The following is a 14,899-nucleotide window of genomic DNA, read 5'->3' as shown; positions in this document are numbered from 1 at the left end:
TGACCTTGACCGCCTTGCTTCTCACTAGTTTGTCCTCCCCCCACCTCAGACACCCGCTCCCACCAGCAAACCCTAGATCTTGTCATTACCAAAACTCACACCACCCTCCAAACCTCTATTTAAGTGTTCTAGACTCTGGGTGGCTCCCCAACTCCTGTCGTCCCAGCTCGTGTGCACTAGTTTGTCGACTGTGTTACAGTCCAACCAGGCTCATTGCCCACTGCTCAGAAGGAAGCCAAAACACCCAGGCAGCAGGGGTTACAGCAGAGAAAGAGTTTAATATCGCAGGCACCGTGTGAGGACATGGGAGGAATTTCTCAAATCCATTTCCCCAAGAATTTAGGGGAAAGGATTTAAAGATAGTTTGGTGGGCAAAGGGCTAGGGAATTGGGTCCTGATTGGCAGGGGATGAAATCATAGGGTTGGGAAGCAGAGATTATCTTCTCTGTTGGGAGATTTCCTGGGTGAGGGGTCTCAAGGCTGTGAGGTCTGTTCCCACACCTATCCGCGGGTCTGGTTGGCATCAGTGGGTTCCCTCCCCCCAGAATGTAGAGTCTGAAAAATACTTCAAAGACCAGTCTTAGGCTTTATAATAGCAATGTTATCTAGAGAAGCACAAGTCTTGGGGTTTACTGAAGCCATGTTATCTACAGAAGTTGTAGGGACAGTCACAAATCTTGCACCTATCAGGGAAGATAGTGCCATTAAGCAGGAACCAGTTATAGCAGTAAGGAAGTTAGGGGACAATGGCTGGTTAACTCCTGGCTATATCTATACTTTCATAAAAATCAGACTCTGGGCCGGGCGCGGTGGCTCATGCCTGTAATCCTAGCCCTCTGGGAGGCCGAGGCGGGTGGATCGCTCGAGGTCAGGGGTTCGAGACCAGCCTGAGCGAGACCCCGTCTCTACTAAAAATAGAAATAAATTATCTGGACAACTAAAAATATATATAGCAAAAAATTAGCCGGGCATGGTGGCGCATGCCTGTAGTCCCAGCTACTCGGGAGGCTAAGGCAGTAAGATCGCTTTAGCCCAGGCGTTTGAGGTTGCTGTGAGCTAGGCTGACACCACGGCACTCACTCTAGCCCGGGCAATAAAGTAAAACTTGGTCTCAAAAAAAAAAAAATTAGACTCTGATAACTATTTATACATTATTTTAATATAGATAGTTTCAACTCCAACAATTCTTTGATCTCATCAGAGCTTCTGGTCTCCTGATGCTACTCAGCTACCTATTCACTGCTCTCTGCCCCCTCATAGCCTGACTCCCCTTTTTACCTGTGATAAGCCAATCATTGCAGCCATCTCTGCCACACACTTTGATCCATGTTGTCCCTCTCCTTGCTTTGACTGCACCTTACAAAGCCACCGAACTGATTAGAGCCACCTTTCCATCTACTTCAAGCCTACACCCAAGCAGCTGGATGTGGCCAGAGAAAATCAGCTGGTCACACTTTAAATTTATGAACATGAACACCAGCTGGGTCCTGGCACTGCTGGGCAAATGCACCGCTTGCCTTATTTACATTATTCTTGCATTCTGTAAGAGGACTCTTCTCCAGCTCTCTCTCAAGTCAAACCTCCTTTGCTCTCAGCTTCTCACTCTCAGCTGATGACCTTATTCTTATCTCACTGAGAAAATAAAAGTGATCAGAGGAGAGCTTTCTTATCCTCCAGCCACTGGAGCTGTCCACTGACCTATGTCAGAATGCACATACTCACCTTCCAAAATCCCAGCCCTCCTTGTCCTTCCTCAGTCCCTCTATCTCATCCCCTTTCATTCACCTGCTCAAGAGCTCTGCTTCTGCGGTTATCCTTCCCTCCTTTGCATCATCAAAACTTCTCTTTCTGCTATGTCATTCCCATGATCATGTAAATATATTGTAATATCTTTAATCTCTCACCTCTCTGCTCCCTTTTATGGCAAAACTCCTCAAAGGAGTTCTGTCTACTCACTCTCTCCAGTTTTTCACTTTCCATTCTCTTGAATCCATGTCAGCAGATTTCATCCCATTGAAACTTGCCTTGCCAAGGCCAACAATGCCTCCTGCTGCCAAATCACATGGCTAATCTTTAGTGCTCTTCTTACTTGTCTTACAGAGAATAAGGAAATTAAAGTATAATTTACATACAATAAACTGCATATATTTAAAGTGTATAGTTTGATAAGTTTCAATATATACGGTTCACCTGTGAAACCATCACAATAATCAAGATATGAACAAATTTGCCACCTTGAAAATTTTCTTATATTCCTTTGTAATCACTCTCTCATCTGTTGCTTCCTCTCCCTTCTTCCCAGGCAACCACTGATGTGTTTTCTATCACTATAGATTATTTTGTATTTTCTAGAATATTATATAAATGGAATATTTTTTCTCACTTTTGCCCAGCATAATTATTTTAAGATTTATTCTTGTATAATTATTTTGAGATTTATCCATTTTATATCTGTATTAATAGTTTATTCTTTTTTTAGCCTGAATAATAACATAATTTAAAACATTTTGCATGTATATTTAAGGTACACAACATGATGTTATAGGATACATATAGATAGTAAAATGGTTACTATAGTGGAGCAAAGTAACATAGCCATTATTTTGTATAGTAGCCCATTTTTGTTTCCTTTTGTAGCAAGAGCAGCTAAAATCTACTCATTTATCAGGAATCCCAAATACAGTACAATTTTTTAACTTTTACGTTTAAATTTATTTATTTTTAATTGACACATATATATTTATGGGGCACATCATGATGTTTCAACACATACAACATATAGTGAGCAGATCAGAGTAATTAGCATATCCATTATTGCAAACATTTATCATTTCTTCATCTTGAGAACATTCAATATCCTCTCTTCTAGCTATTTGAAAATATATAATATATCATTGTTAACTGTCATCCTACAGTGCTATAGAACACTAGAACTTATTACTCCTCTCTAGCTGTAATTTTGTATCCTTTAACAAATCTCTCCCTATCCCTTTTCCCCCTACCCTTCTCAGCCTCTAGCAACCTCTGCTCTACTCTATATAATACAATGTTATTACCTACAGTTTTCATGTTGTACACTGTATCTCTAGACTTGTTCATCCTACACATCTGCTACTTTGTATCCTTTGATCTATATCTCCCCATTTCCTCCCCATAACACCCTCGGCCCCCAGTAATCAATCACGGTTTGATTCTTTATCTGTTTATTTACCTTTTTGTTTTTAGATTCCACATATAAGTGAGATCATGCAATATTTTTCTTTCTGTGTCTGGCTTATTTCACTTCACATAATGTCCTCCAGTTTCATCCATGTTGTGGCAAGTGGCAGGATTTCCTTTTGATAGTCCATTGTGAGTGTGTGTGTGTGTGTGTGTGTGTGTAAATAGTTTCTTTATCCAGTCTTCTGTCAACAGACACATTGTTTCCATATTGTGGCTATTGTGAACAGGGCTACGATGAACATGGGAGTGCAGATATCTTTACAAGGTAGCGATTTCATTGCCCTTGGATGGCGATTTCATCTCCCAGAAAAGGGATTGCTGGGTCATGGTAGTTCTATTTTTTATTTCCTTAGGAACCTCTATTCTGTTTTCCATAATTCTGTACTGATCTATATTCCCACCAACGGCGTACTAGGACTTCCTTTTCCCTACACCCTTGCCAACATTTGTTGTCTTCTGACTTTTTGATAACGGCTATCCTAACAGGTGGCACATCATAGTGGCTTTGATCTGCACTTCCCTGATGGGTAATGGTGTTGAATACCAGGTCATATCCCCACCAGCCATTTTTATGTCTTCTTTGGAGAAATATCTATTCAGGTCCTTTGCCTATTTTTTAACTGGGTTGTTTTTCTACTATTGAGTTGTATGAGTTCTTTTTTTTTTGAGACAGAGTCTTACTCTGTTGCCCGGGCTAGAGTGCCGTGGCGTCAGCCTAGCTCACAGCAACCTCAAACTCCTGGACTCAAGCAATCCTACTGCCTCAGCCTCCTGAGTAGCAGGCATGTGCCACCGCTACCATGCCCAGCTAATTTTTTCTATATATTTTTAGTTGTTCAGCTAATTTCTTTCTATGTTTAGTAGAGATAGGGTCTCGCTCTTGCTCAGGCTGGTCTTGAACTCCTGAGCTCAAGCACTTCTCCTGCCTCGGCCTCCCAGAGTGCTAGGATTACATGGATGAGCCACCAAGCTATTTTTAGTTGTCCAACTAATTTCTTTCTATTTTTAGTAGAGATGAGGTCTCTCTCTTGCTGCAGCTAGTCTCGAACTCCTGACCTCAAGCAATCCTCCCACCTCGGCCTCCCAGAGTTCTAGGATTACCACCACGCCCATCTGAGTAGGTGGTTTTTTTATCTTTCATTCTGCTAATGTGATGTATCACACTGACTGATTAGTATATGTTAAACCAGACTTGCATGCCAGGGGAAAAAACCACACTTGCTCATGATGTGTAATCATTTTGAAGACTGATTTCTGCTGTTGTTGAATTCTGTTCACTAATATTTAATTGAGGATTTTTGAATCAATGTTCATCAGAGAAATCAGCCTGTAGTTTTTTTTTTTTCTTACAATATCTTTGGCTTAGGGATCAAGGTGATGCTGAATTCATAAAATGTGTTTGGAAGTATTCCTTCTGGGTCTATTTTTTGGAACAGTTTAAGAAATATTGGTATTGGCCAGGTGCAGTGGCTCATGCCTATAATCCTAGCACTCTGGGAGGCTGAGGTGAGAGAATTGCTTGAACTCAGGAGTTAGAGACCACCCTGAACAAGAATGAGATCTGTCTCTACTAAAAATAGAAAAAAATTAGCTGGGCATGGTGGCATGCCCCTGTAATCTCAGCTCCTCAGGAAGCTGAGGCAGGAGGATTGCTTGAGGCCAGGAGTTTGAGGTTGCTGTGAGCTAGGCTGATGTCATCGTACTCCATCCCAGGCAACACAGTGAGACTCTGTCTCACAAAAAAAAAAAAAAAAAGAAGTATTGGTATTAATTCTTCTTTGAATGTTTGATAGAATTCAGCTGTGAAGCCATCTGGTGTGGACTTTTCTTTGTTGGGAGGTTGTGATTACTTCTTCAATCTCTTTATTTGTTATTTGTCTGTTCAGGCTTCCAATTTCTTTCTGATTCAGTTGTGGTAGGTTGTAGTTTTTTCCTAGAAATTTATCCATCTCTCTAGGTTATCCAATTTGTTAGCATATAATTTTTCATCAGAGTCCCTATGATCTTTTTTATTTCTGAGGCATCTGTTGTAATGTCTTCACTTTCATTTTTATTTTATTTATTTGAGTCTTTTCTTTTTTTCTCAGACTAGCCAAGGGTTTGTCAATTTTGCTTATTTTTTCCAAAAAGCTCTTATTTTTATTGATTTTTTTCTATAGTTTTTCTGTTGTTTCTTTGATTTATTTCCCTTCTGATCTTTATTATTTCCCTCCTCCTACTATTTAGGGTTTAGTTTGTTATTCTTTTTCAAGTTCCTTGAGGTGTAATGTTAAACAATTTATTTGGGCTCCTTCTTCTTTTTTAATGTAGGTATTTATTGCTATAAACTTCCCTCTTAGAACTACTTTTGCTGCATCCCATAGGTTTTGGTATGTTGTGTTTCCATTGCCATTTGTCTGAAGGTATTTTTAAATTTTCCTTTTGATTTCTTCTTTGATCTGTTGTTTAGAAGTATGTTGTTTAATTTCCACATATTTGTGACTTTTCGAAGATTCCTCCTGTCATTGATTTCTAGTTTCATATCATAGTGGTCTGCAATAATACTGATATGATTTCAGACTTCTTAAATTTAAGACTTATTTTATGGTCTAACATTTGGTCCATCCTTAAGAATGTTCCAGGTGTGTTAGAGAAAAATGTGTATTGTGCTGCTATTGGATGGAAAGTTCTGTATATATCTGCTAGGTCCATTTGGTTTAAAGTGCAATTCAAGTCCAATTATTTCTTTATTAATTTTCTGTCTGGTTTTTCTATTCATTGTTTAAACTGGGGTATTGATGTCTCCTGCTGTTATTGTATTGCAATCTATTTCTCCCTTCATGTCCACTAGTATTTGTTGTATATATAATCTTTAGGTACTCCAATGTTGGGTGCATATATATCTACAATTGTATGTTCTCTTGTTGCATTGACCCCTTTATCGTTAAACAATGATCTTCTGTGTTTCTTGTCACAGTTTTTACTTGAAGTTTATTTGCCACACAATTTTTAAAGGAAAACTCTGCAGAGAGAAGGAGAAAAAGGAGAAAGCTAGATAATACATACTCCTCAAACATACTGAAATGTTGCCATCGATTTAAAAATATTACTTAAAATTTATTTTTATTTTTTTATTATTTTTTTTAATTTTTAAATATATTAAAAGATGGTGTTGCCCTACCCCACAGTCTCATTTCCAGTAGCAAGCACAGATGAGAGTTTGCGTATGCTCCTAGAAATATGACCAGAAGATTTTTTTAAAGATGCATATTTCTTGATTATAAAAGCAACACATGCTCATTGATACATGTGAAAGAAAATATAGCAAATTTAAAAAGTAGCAATATATGGCAAGAACACAACTCAGGGGACAGCGTTCTTCAGGGGACTCTTCAACTCAGGGGACTCGGCTCTGTCCATGCCCCAAGACCAACACCCGGTCAGGCCCCGCTCCCAGCCCCCGGGAACACGGGCCTCCCTGCAGTGGCAGCAGTACGTCGCCAGGAGGCGCTGCGGAGCCGAGCTCGCGACCGCGGTAAGAAAAGAGAAGGAGCAGCCGAGCAAGGGAGCATGTGACTTCGTCCTCCGGTGTGGCCGCCCGGATCACGTGACAGGGCCCGGAAGCGGCTGCCCGGGACACCCAGGAGGATGGCGCGTGGGCAGTGCTGAAGCAAAGGGGCGAGGGTGGGCTGTGCTGCAGCCGGAGCCGGAGCTGGGGCCGGAACCCGACCGAGAGTCCCCGCGCTGAGCTGCTCCGGCCGGCGCTGCCCGCCTTGGCCGCGACCCACGTCGCCCTCCTCCCGGCGGGGCAGATGCCCCCGGGCAGGCTCCGCACCGGCGTGGGCTGCGGGTCCGCGACTCTCCGGCCGCCCCGGTTCGCAGCTGAGGTACGATGCGAGCGCCCCTCCCTTGTCCCTCGCAGTGTCTCCCTTGACCTCCTGGGCTTGGGGTCTTTCCGTCCTATTTGACAGGTGGGGAAACTGAGGTCCCGAGATGGGGAAGATCACCCAAAAGACCGGCTAGCACTTCTTCCGCTGTTCCCAAAGAGGTCCGGCTGTTTCTAGCAAGTCTCCTGCCCGCTGCGGGAGCTCTGCTGGGGACTTGCTAATGATGGGTCTCTGGATCAGAGAGCACCGGAACGGCAAGGACTCTGGAAAACCGTCGGGTGCAACCCCTCCTAGGACAGTTGGGGAAACCGAGGCCCAGGAAGGGGTAGCGGCTTGCCTAAGGTCACCCAGTGAGTTAGTCGCAGACATGAGACTAGAATCCAAGTGTTCCTAAGCCCCGGCGGCAGCTGTTTGCTGGTCACCACACTGCCTCCTGCAGGAAACTTGACATGTGAAAAGACACCCCTCTCTGTCCCTTTCTCTTTTAGTCCTCTCCCTTTTTAGCTGTCTACGTTCTCCATCGCCTGGGTTGGATTGGCTCTGGGTGTGGTTCTCTGTTCCTGATTTTTCTGCGCACTCATCATTCCGTAGGTTTGGTTTCTGATCGTCCTGCAATTCTGTGTAAGTCATACCAAAATATGAAATAACGAATCGGAATATGCTCTTGGGAGGATAGGTGGCTCAGCTGAGGTTGTGGAGAGCCCTGGCATGAACTTGGAGAATGTAAAGATCTTTGCTTTGTTTTTTCTACAACTTGTCATATTTGGTAAAGACTGGTTATTTGGGTGGATGTTTCACATTTGTTTGAGGTTTGCTGAAATAAGATAGCAGCGTGGGACAATGAAAAGAACCAAGGTTTATGAATCAGGAGATTTTGTTCTAGCCTTGCCACTTACTTGGCAGCCTTAGGTGGCTTGTGTTTAGGTTTCTAAGTCTATACAGTGATGGAGTTGAATCCCTAAGGGCCCCGTCTGCTCTAATTTGGATGCTGTGCATCTAGGTCTTTTGGTTTTTTATTCAGAGAATTTTTTATCGCTCCCCTTCCATGTTCATTAAGTATCAGCCTTGCAACAAGACTTCATCCAGTTATCCAGGAAGCAGTTTCCTTGTGCTTATTGCTCCCTTGCCATGAAATGCTCCTCCTCTTTCTTCTTATCTCTGTGTTATGTCTAAGCTCAATACTAACAGACTGTCTTCAGTGATCAGGGCCCTCTGTTGACTCTTGTCTAGAGCCTACTTTACAGTAATAAACTCGTACGTTTAGAATGTATTTCCTTTAAAGATGTTCTTGAAGTCAAGAAAGAAGTAAAGGAACAAAAGGCTCTGTCATTCGCTCAGAGTTTAAGACTCAGTATATTTGGGGGTGGAGGCTGTATGCCGCAGAGACTGTTCTGAAGACAGTATTTAGTCTGTCTCCCTTTGTTGTATGATTGTGTCACTTATAATTGCCTACTCTGGAATCCTTATTTTCCCCTTAAGCTGTGTAGCTGTTCATTTGGCCTCATCCAGTGGCAGCGCATTGTTCATAGCTGTCTTTGTCTTTTCCAAAGGCTGTGTAAGGAAGAGGGGTTTCGTTTATTTTGTAATATTCCGGAGGCTACAGCTAGGACCAATGGATGGAAGTGCCGTAAGGGAAGTGGTGTTTGGTGAGCTTAAACACTTTAAAAGAACTAGTGGTCTCCCACAATGGAACGCAGATCATGGAGCGCCTGTCACTGGAGGTAATTGTCACTGGGCAATTACTTTGGGGATGCTGTAGGGGAAGTTATTGTGTTGGGTAGAAGGTTGGACCTAGATAAAGAATTAAGTTTTCTTCCAACTCGGAGGTTGTGTGACATTCTAGGACTGAATTTATAATCTCGTGGGATGTGGAGTAGAGGAGGGAGTAGATGTCCACTTTTGTGACTGCTTTATTTTTATTTGTTTCCCTTGCCTCAGACACCCATTCTCCTGTTAAGTATTCCTGTTTTTAATTCCTTTTTATCACCTCCCTCTGTCCCTGTCCTCCCAGCCCCTTCAAATGCTTGATATCCCTTCCGGGGTCAGATGAGTGAATGGTCTTTTGTTTGGACTCTTGGGTGCTGATAACCCCTTCCGGAAGCATGTGACTGATTAATACCACTAACACCTAGGCCAGCTTTTCTCTTTTTCCTGTAGAGGAAACCCACATTGAGTGTGTTTACCTCAACCCAGGCCTTGGAGGAATCCTGTACGTCCCTCCTTTGGCCGGGCCTTCCTGGGTTGAATGCACAAAGGTAGCCTCTGTCTAATGGGCGTGGGGTCGAATGGACGGGCCATTGTAAACAGGCCAAAATAGGAACCTCATGATGCTGCATTTGGTGCTGTCTCTTCTTTTATCTCCCAAAACATTTCTCTTAAAACCCTTAACACCCAGGGCCGGTTCTCAATGACCCTCTCTAGTAGGAAAATCTCTGTGCTTCTCTTTTCCGAGAAGTTAGAAAATCTGTGTATGTGGGTTACTGAGATGCTTATGGCACTTAGATCACCATTTCCGAGATAGGGACCTGGCTCAGCTCTCCAGAGTATGAAATGAAGAAAGTACTTTGGAGTTTGTATAGTGTACTTTCTCACTTACTGTCCTTGAACTTCTCTATAGTATAGTAATCACAATTGCTACCGTTAATAAGGGTCCATTACATGCCAGGCAACATATTTAACATTTATGTATTTTTTTCTCCTATCTTCATAATAATATTGTGATGTAGGTATGATTAACAGCATCTTTCAGATGATGAAACTGAGGCAAAGGGAAATTAAGTAACTCAGGGTCACACTATCAGACTCCAAACTCTCATACTTTTTGCTATGCAGACCTAATCCCGCCCCAAGCTTGAGGGCCAGTTTTATTCCCAGAAAGATGTTAAGGAGGGCAGATAATTTATATCATGGTAGACAGAACACTGGACTGGGACTCTGGTTTGTTGGATCTAATCCCAAATCTTCTTTGACCAGCTGGGGCCTGGACGAGTCAGCCTTTCTGCACGGACCTCGGTTTTCTCACCTCAGTGTGGAACCGAAGTCATGCCTAGTCCTAACATGTAGTGATCTGTATGATTGTGGATGAGAAGTGAGCGTGTTTGTCTGTTCAGCGGCTGCTCTGTGTGGAGCGTGCTGAGGTCAGCAGCTGCCCTCTGCCTGCCCCAGCACCAGACCCCTTCAGGCAGAAGTCTCGTTGTATGGGATGTACTTCTGTGGTAGGTTAGATGGACTTCTATCCAGACTGTTTCAAAAACAAAACATATGGAAGTCACATGGCAACATAGTCTGTGTCCTTGTTCCTGTCTTTAGAATTCCAGCAGCAGAAAGGAGAAAATGCATCTAGGGAATTTTCTGCTGCTCTGGGTTTCAAAGTCCAACCCAATATAATTGTTTCAGAATAATGAGTAGCACTTTTAGTCTACAAACAAGTGTTACCAATGCACGAACTCTTACAATAGGAGGTCAGGCCTGGAGTGTACCTATTATAAGATCATTTTTTTTTTGTAGTGCTTTATATAAATCCGCCTATAATCAGTATCACCTGGGAAGCTAGTTAAAAATAAAATGCCCAGGTGGAATCAGATTGGGCCCAGAAATCTGTTTGGCATTTCTCCCTTTTTTTTTTTTTTTTTTTTTCATTTTAACCTGTTTTATTTAATGCAGTATATCTAAGATATTACCATTGCAACACATAATCAATATAAAAATGATTAATTCATGAGTTATTTCACAATTTTTTGTACCAATTCATTGAAATCCAGTGTGTACACATTTCAGTTTTGCCCAACTGTATTTCAAGTGCTCAATGGCCGCTTGTGGTTAGTGGTTACTGTAAGGCTGGTACAGCTCACGAATGTGTTACCACCTCCTGTGTCTCAAGCCTCCTTTATTTTGAACGAACTCAGTCACTAGCAAATTGAAATTGGAATCCTGAAGTTTTAGAAGTAAAAATATGTACTAGAAATCGTCTAATGCAATCCTCTCAATTCTCTACCAAAATAATAAAACAGCTTATATACTCCTGAATCCCATACTGTGTCAAAATGGAAACATGAGTATTTGAATTTATAAAAAGAATTTCTGGCTTTACTTAAAAAAAAAAATTCACTGCAGAATTCCCCTTAAAAATTGCCCACCTTTAGAAAATTTAACACATGCTTTTTTAAAATAAAGATTAAATTTGCAAACACATTTGCCATACTACAGCCATCACACAAAGTGATTCTACCTGTTCATTTTTAATGCCAAGCTAAAACAGGGCCTATTTTGTAGGTTAAAGAGCAATTCTTTGTCTGTTGATAAAACTGAAAAAATAGTTTATATAGGGAAAAAGAAAGAAATATTTCAAGGTTATACATATAGTTGCTATTTCAATGCAATTTTGGTTGAATATACACTTGAATTTATTTTTATTTATTTATTTTTTTTGCCATAAAACTTTTCTTCCTTAGTGTTAGGGTGGAAAAGCCTGCAAGGTGCTCACAATGTGGGTGGAAAAAGATTTCTCACGCAGAAATTAAGACACATCAAATGTAAAAGTGTATTTTATCCTTTAGGACAGAGAGAATGGGGAGGGGGCGGAAAGAGAAGAGGGAAGAGGTGAGGAGGGGGAAAGCAGGGAGATGGCCTGGCAACCCAAAGAAAGAGAAGTGAGTGCCAGCAGGGAGGCCAAGTGACTTGCTGCTTTTATGGGGACAAAGAGAGAAAAAAATAGTGAGGGCTATCAGTTAATAACAAAAGTGGCAGCAGGTAAGTAACAAAAACTGCTAGGGTGTCAAAGTCCAAGAGTTGGTTTCCTGCCTTTCCTTGGAGAAGGGGTTATGGCAGGAGATAGGACTCTGTCCTTGAGATAGGGTTGAGGCTGTAGCTCGTTCTGCTGTTTTCTCAGGAACTCTGTAAAAGCAGCTTCTCAATAAAACAATTTTGAAAGAAATTTTCCTTCCCTTCAGCTCTTTTCAGAAGTTGTGCAAAACAGAACTCCTGCAGGGTACCTGATAGTGAGAGAACTCAGGATTGATCTTTAACCGTTACTGGGGAAATTGTGGGATTAGGTATTTTCCTGTTATTTTTGCAAAGGTGCCCCTTTCACTTAGTAGTTCACTCTTTTGAGTCTAAATATCTTCCTTTAACAAATTTTCTTTCTTTCTTTCTTTTTTTTTTTTTTTGAGACCGAGTCTCACTCTGTTGCCCAGGCTGGAGTGCCATGGCATCAGCCTAACTCACAGCAACCTGAAACTCCTGGGCTCAAGCGATCCTCCTGCCTCAGCCTCCTGAGTAGCTGGGACTATAGCTGCTTACCACCACTCCTGGCTAATTTTTTTGTTTCTGTTTTTAGTTGCCCGGCTAATTTCTTCTATTTTTAGTAGAAACGGGGTCTCACTCTTGCTCAGGCTGGTCTTGAACCTCCTCACCTCAAGTGATCCTCCAGCCTCAGGTGTGCTATGATTACAGGCGTGAGCCACTGCACCTGGCCTGAGTCTCAATATCTTATGGAGATTTTGACTTGGTCTTGGTGGACCACAACACAAATATCTCTATACATCGTCCGCAGGGACCTGAAGGACAAGCTTATCTTTAACTTTTACATGTTACAACTCTCAATTTGCAGTTAACAAGTTCTATTAAAATCTCCCATAGGGCAGGAACTGGTAGTTGCAACAACGGTCTTGGAAATCAGATTTTGTCAAAGGGAGCCTCTGGGTGGGGTGGCCCTGCAGGCTCCCACTCAGTGGGACAGGGAGAGAGCAAGAGGAGGAGGCCTTGGTTGCCAGAAAGAGCTGTAGAAAGAACTCCAGGGATTGACTGCACCCATCCTCTCTGACGCTTGAATCCTTATGCAATGACTGCGAGAAAGTGCTTCCACTTGGACTTTTCCAGGAATGGGGAACACGCTTTCTTCCGGAGTTATCTGTTCCATTTGGATAACTGTCCTTGATAGAAAGTTCTTCCTTATATCTAGCCAAATATCTGCCTCCCTTTACTTTCCACCTATTGATCCTAGCTCTACCTGATCTTTGAGGCTCAAAGAACAAGTCAGATCCATAAGACAGCTTTTAAAGACAGTTTTTGTACATCCCAAGTTGCTAGGTTGAACTTTCTCTGTGCTTCCAACCATTCCTCCTTGAGCTGGTTTCCATCCCCGCCTTGATCCTAATCTGGCCCCTGGATACACCACAGTTTGTAGTTTGTAGTAGGCTGCCTGGAGCAGATACAAGGCATGGCAGAGCTGAGTGGCGCTGTCGTCTACCTGTGATCCTCTCCTGTTCTAATGCACCCTAAAGTTGTATTAGTTTATTTGGCATCTATTATTATATCTTTGGCTTTTGTTGAGTTTATCATCAATTGAAACTCCTAAGTAGCATTTTTTTCTTTTTTCAATATGCATGCAATTGCTAAGCTATGTCTCCCATATCCTGCAGTTGTTTTTTGAGCTTTAGATCTATAGATTTCAGCTTTTTTTTTTTTTTTTTTTCCAGAATTTATATCAACATGAAACAGAGCTCTTCCCTTGGGGCAATTTCCAGCAGAAGTAAGGAATGTGTTATCAAGCCCTAAGGCTCTGAAAGTCCCTTGACTCTTTTTTTTTTTTGAGACAGTCTCACTGTGTTGCCCAGGCTGGAGTGCAGTGGTGTCTGCCTAGCTCACAGCAACCTCAAACTCCTGGGCTCACACGATCCTCCTGCCTCAGCCTCCCAAGTAGCTGGGACTATAGGTGTCCACCACCACACCCTGCTAATTTTTCTATTTTTAGTAGAAATGGGTTCTCGTTCTTGCTCAGGCTGGTCTTGAACTCCTGACCTCAAGCGATCCACCCGACTCGCCCTCCCAGAGTGTTAGGATTATAGGCGTGAGCCACCACACCCAGCCTTCAGCTTCCTTTGGAACAGTTTTCTTAGTGACCTTCTGCTGTGGGTAACTTCAGTTTTTATACACAACATAAAGAGGCCACTTTTCAGTGTTTGAAATAAATTGAGCGTGTATAATAATTGTACCAAGTAAGCAACAGAGTGGTTTATTGCTTGATGGGCAAGGGCTGGGGAATTTATCAGTCCCTGTATTCTTTCCCTTCACCTTCAGTAACATACAGGTGTTGACCTAAAGGAAGAAGCTGCGGCACAACATATAATCTTAAAGAGTTTACTGGAGCCAAAGTGAGGAAAACACTCAGAGCACCTGGGAAAACACTTCCAGGTTGTCTCAGGAAATGCTGCCTTTGTCCTTTGTTATAAGCAGTTGTTTTTTTAAAGGCAAAAGGGGACAAGGAGTGGGCTGATACAAAGTCGTTCAACAGGAATTCCCCTTGCTTTGCAGAAATAACATTGATTAGTGATGGGCTGCACATTGTTGAACTATAGGGTATGAATTGTGGGGCGTTTGGCATTTTATGGCTGCATAGGGTCAGTTAGACTATAGCCCACATAGCAAGTGGATCCAAGAGCTAATTGTTTAGCTCAAGGAAGGAGAGACATGACTTTGACCACTGTCACATTTTAATGCCTCTCTGGGCCTGGTAATTTAAAGGGGGCTTGCATTCCTCAGATAAAAAGTTTCTTTTCTTTCTCACAAGATTCAGTTGGAAGGTTCTATTCCTTACATGCTTTGGTATGTTGGAAGAGACTGGAAATTAGCTCTTGCTTGCATTAAGAATTATGTTTATTGATTCTTAGAATATTAGCACTAGAGGGGAGCTGAGAGGTATTTTAGTCCACACCTCCCTCTCCTTTTTTGCACATTTGGAAACTAAGATCCTAGACAAATAAAGAAAATTGTTCAAATTTACTAAGCAAAGGTGATAGAGGCGGGCTTGGAAC

General features: G+C 42.1%; 1 protein-coding gene across 3 annotated transcripts in view; it reads left to right on the top strand.

The window, feature by feature from the left end:
• Positions 1–6,877: 6,877 nt before the first annotated feature.
• Positions 6,878–14,899, top strand: part of SLC36A1 (solute carrier family 36 member 1) — a 38,931-nt gene continuing 30,909 nt past the window's right edge. Inside the window, exon 1 of one of the 3 annotated variants that reach the window (XM_045551331.1) lies at positions 6,878–7,088. The gene's annotated coding sequence lies outside the window, so the exon portion shown is untranslated. Of the gene's footprint in view, positions 7,089–7,643; positions 7,710–8,786; positions 8,810–14,899 lie in introns of those variants that run through there. The other 2 variants (XM_045551332.1, XM_045551333.1) reach the window with 2 other exon arrangements.

The sequence above is a fragment of the Lemur catta genome, chromosome 5, assembly GCF_020740605.2.
Source record: "Lemur catta isolate mLemCat1 chromosome 5, mLemCat1.pri, whole genome shotgun sequence".
Lineage (NCBI taxonomy): Eukaryota > Metazoa > Chordata > Mammalia > Primates > Lemuridae > Lemur > Lemur catta.
Note: the sequence above shows the minus strand (reverse complement) of the source record. Positions and strands in the feature narration are given on the sequence as shown.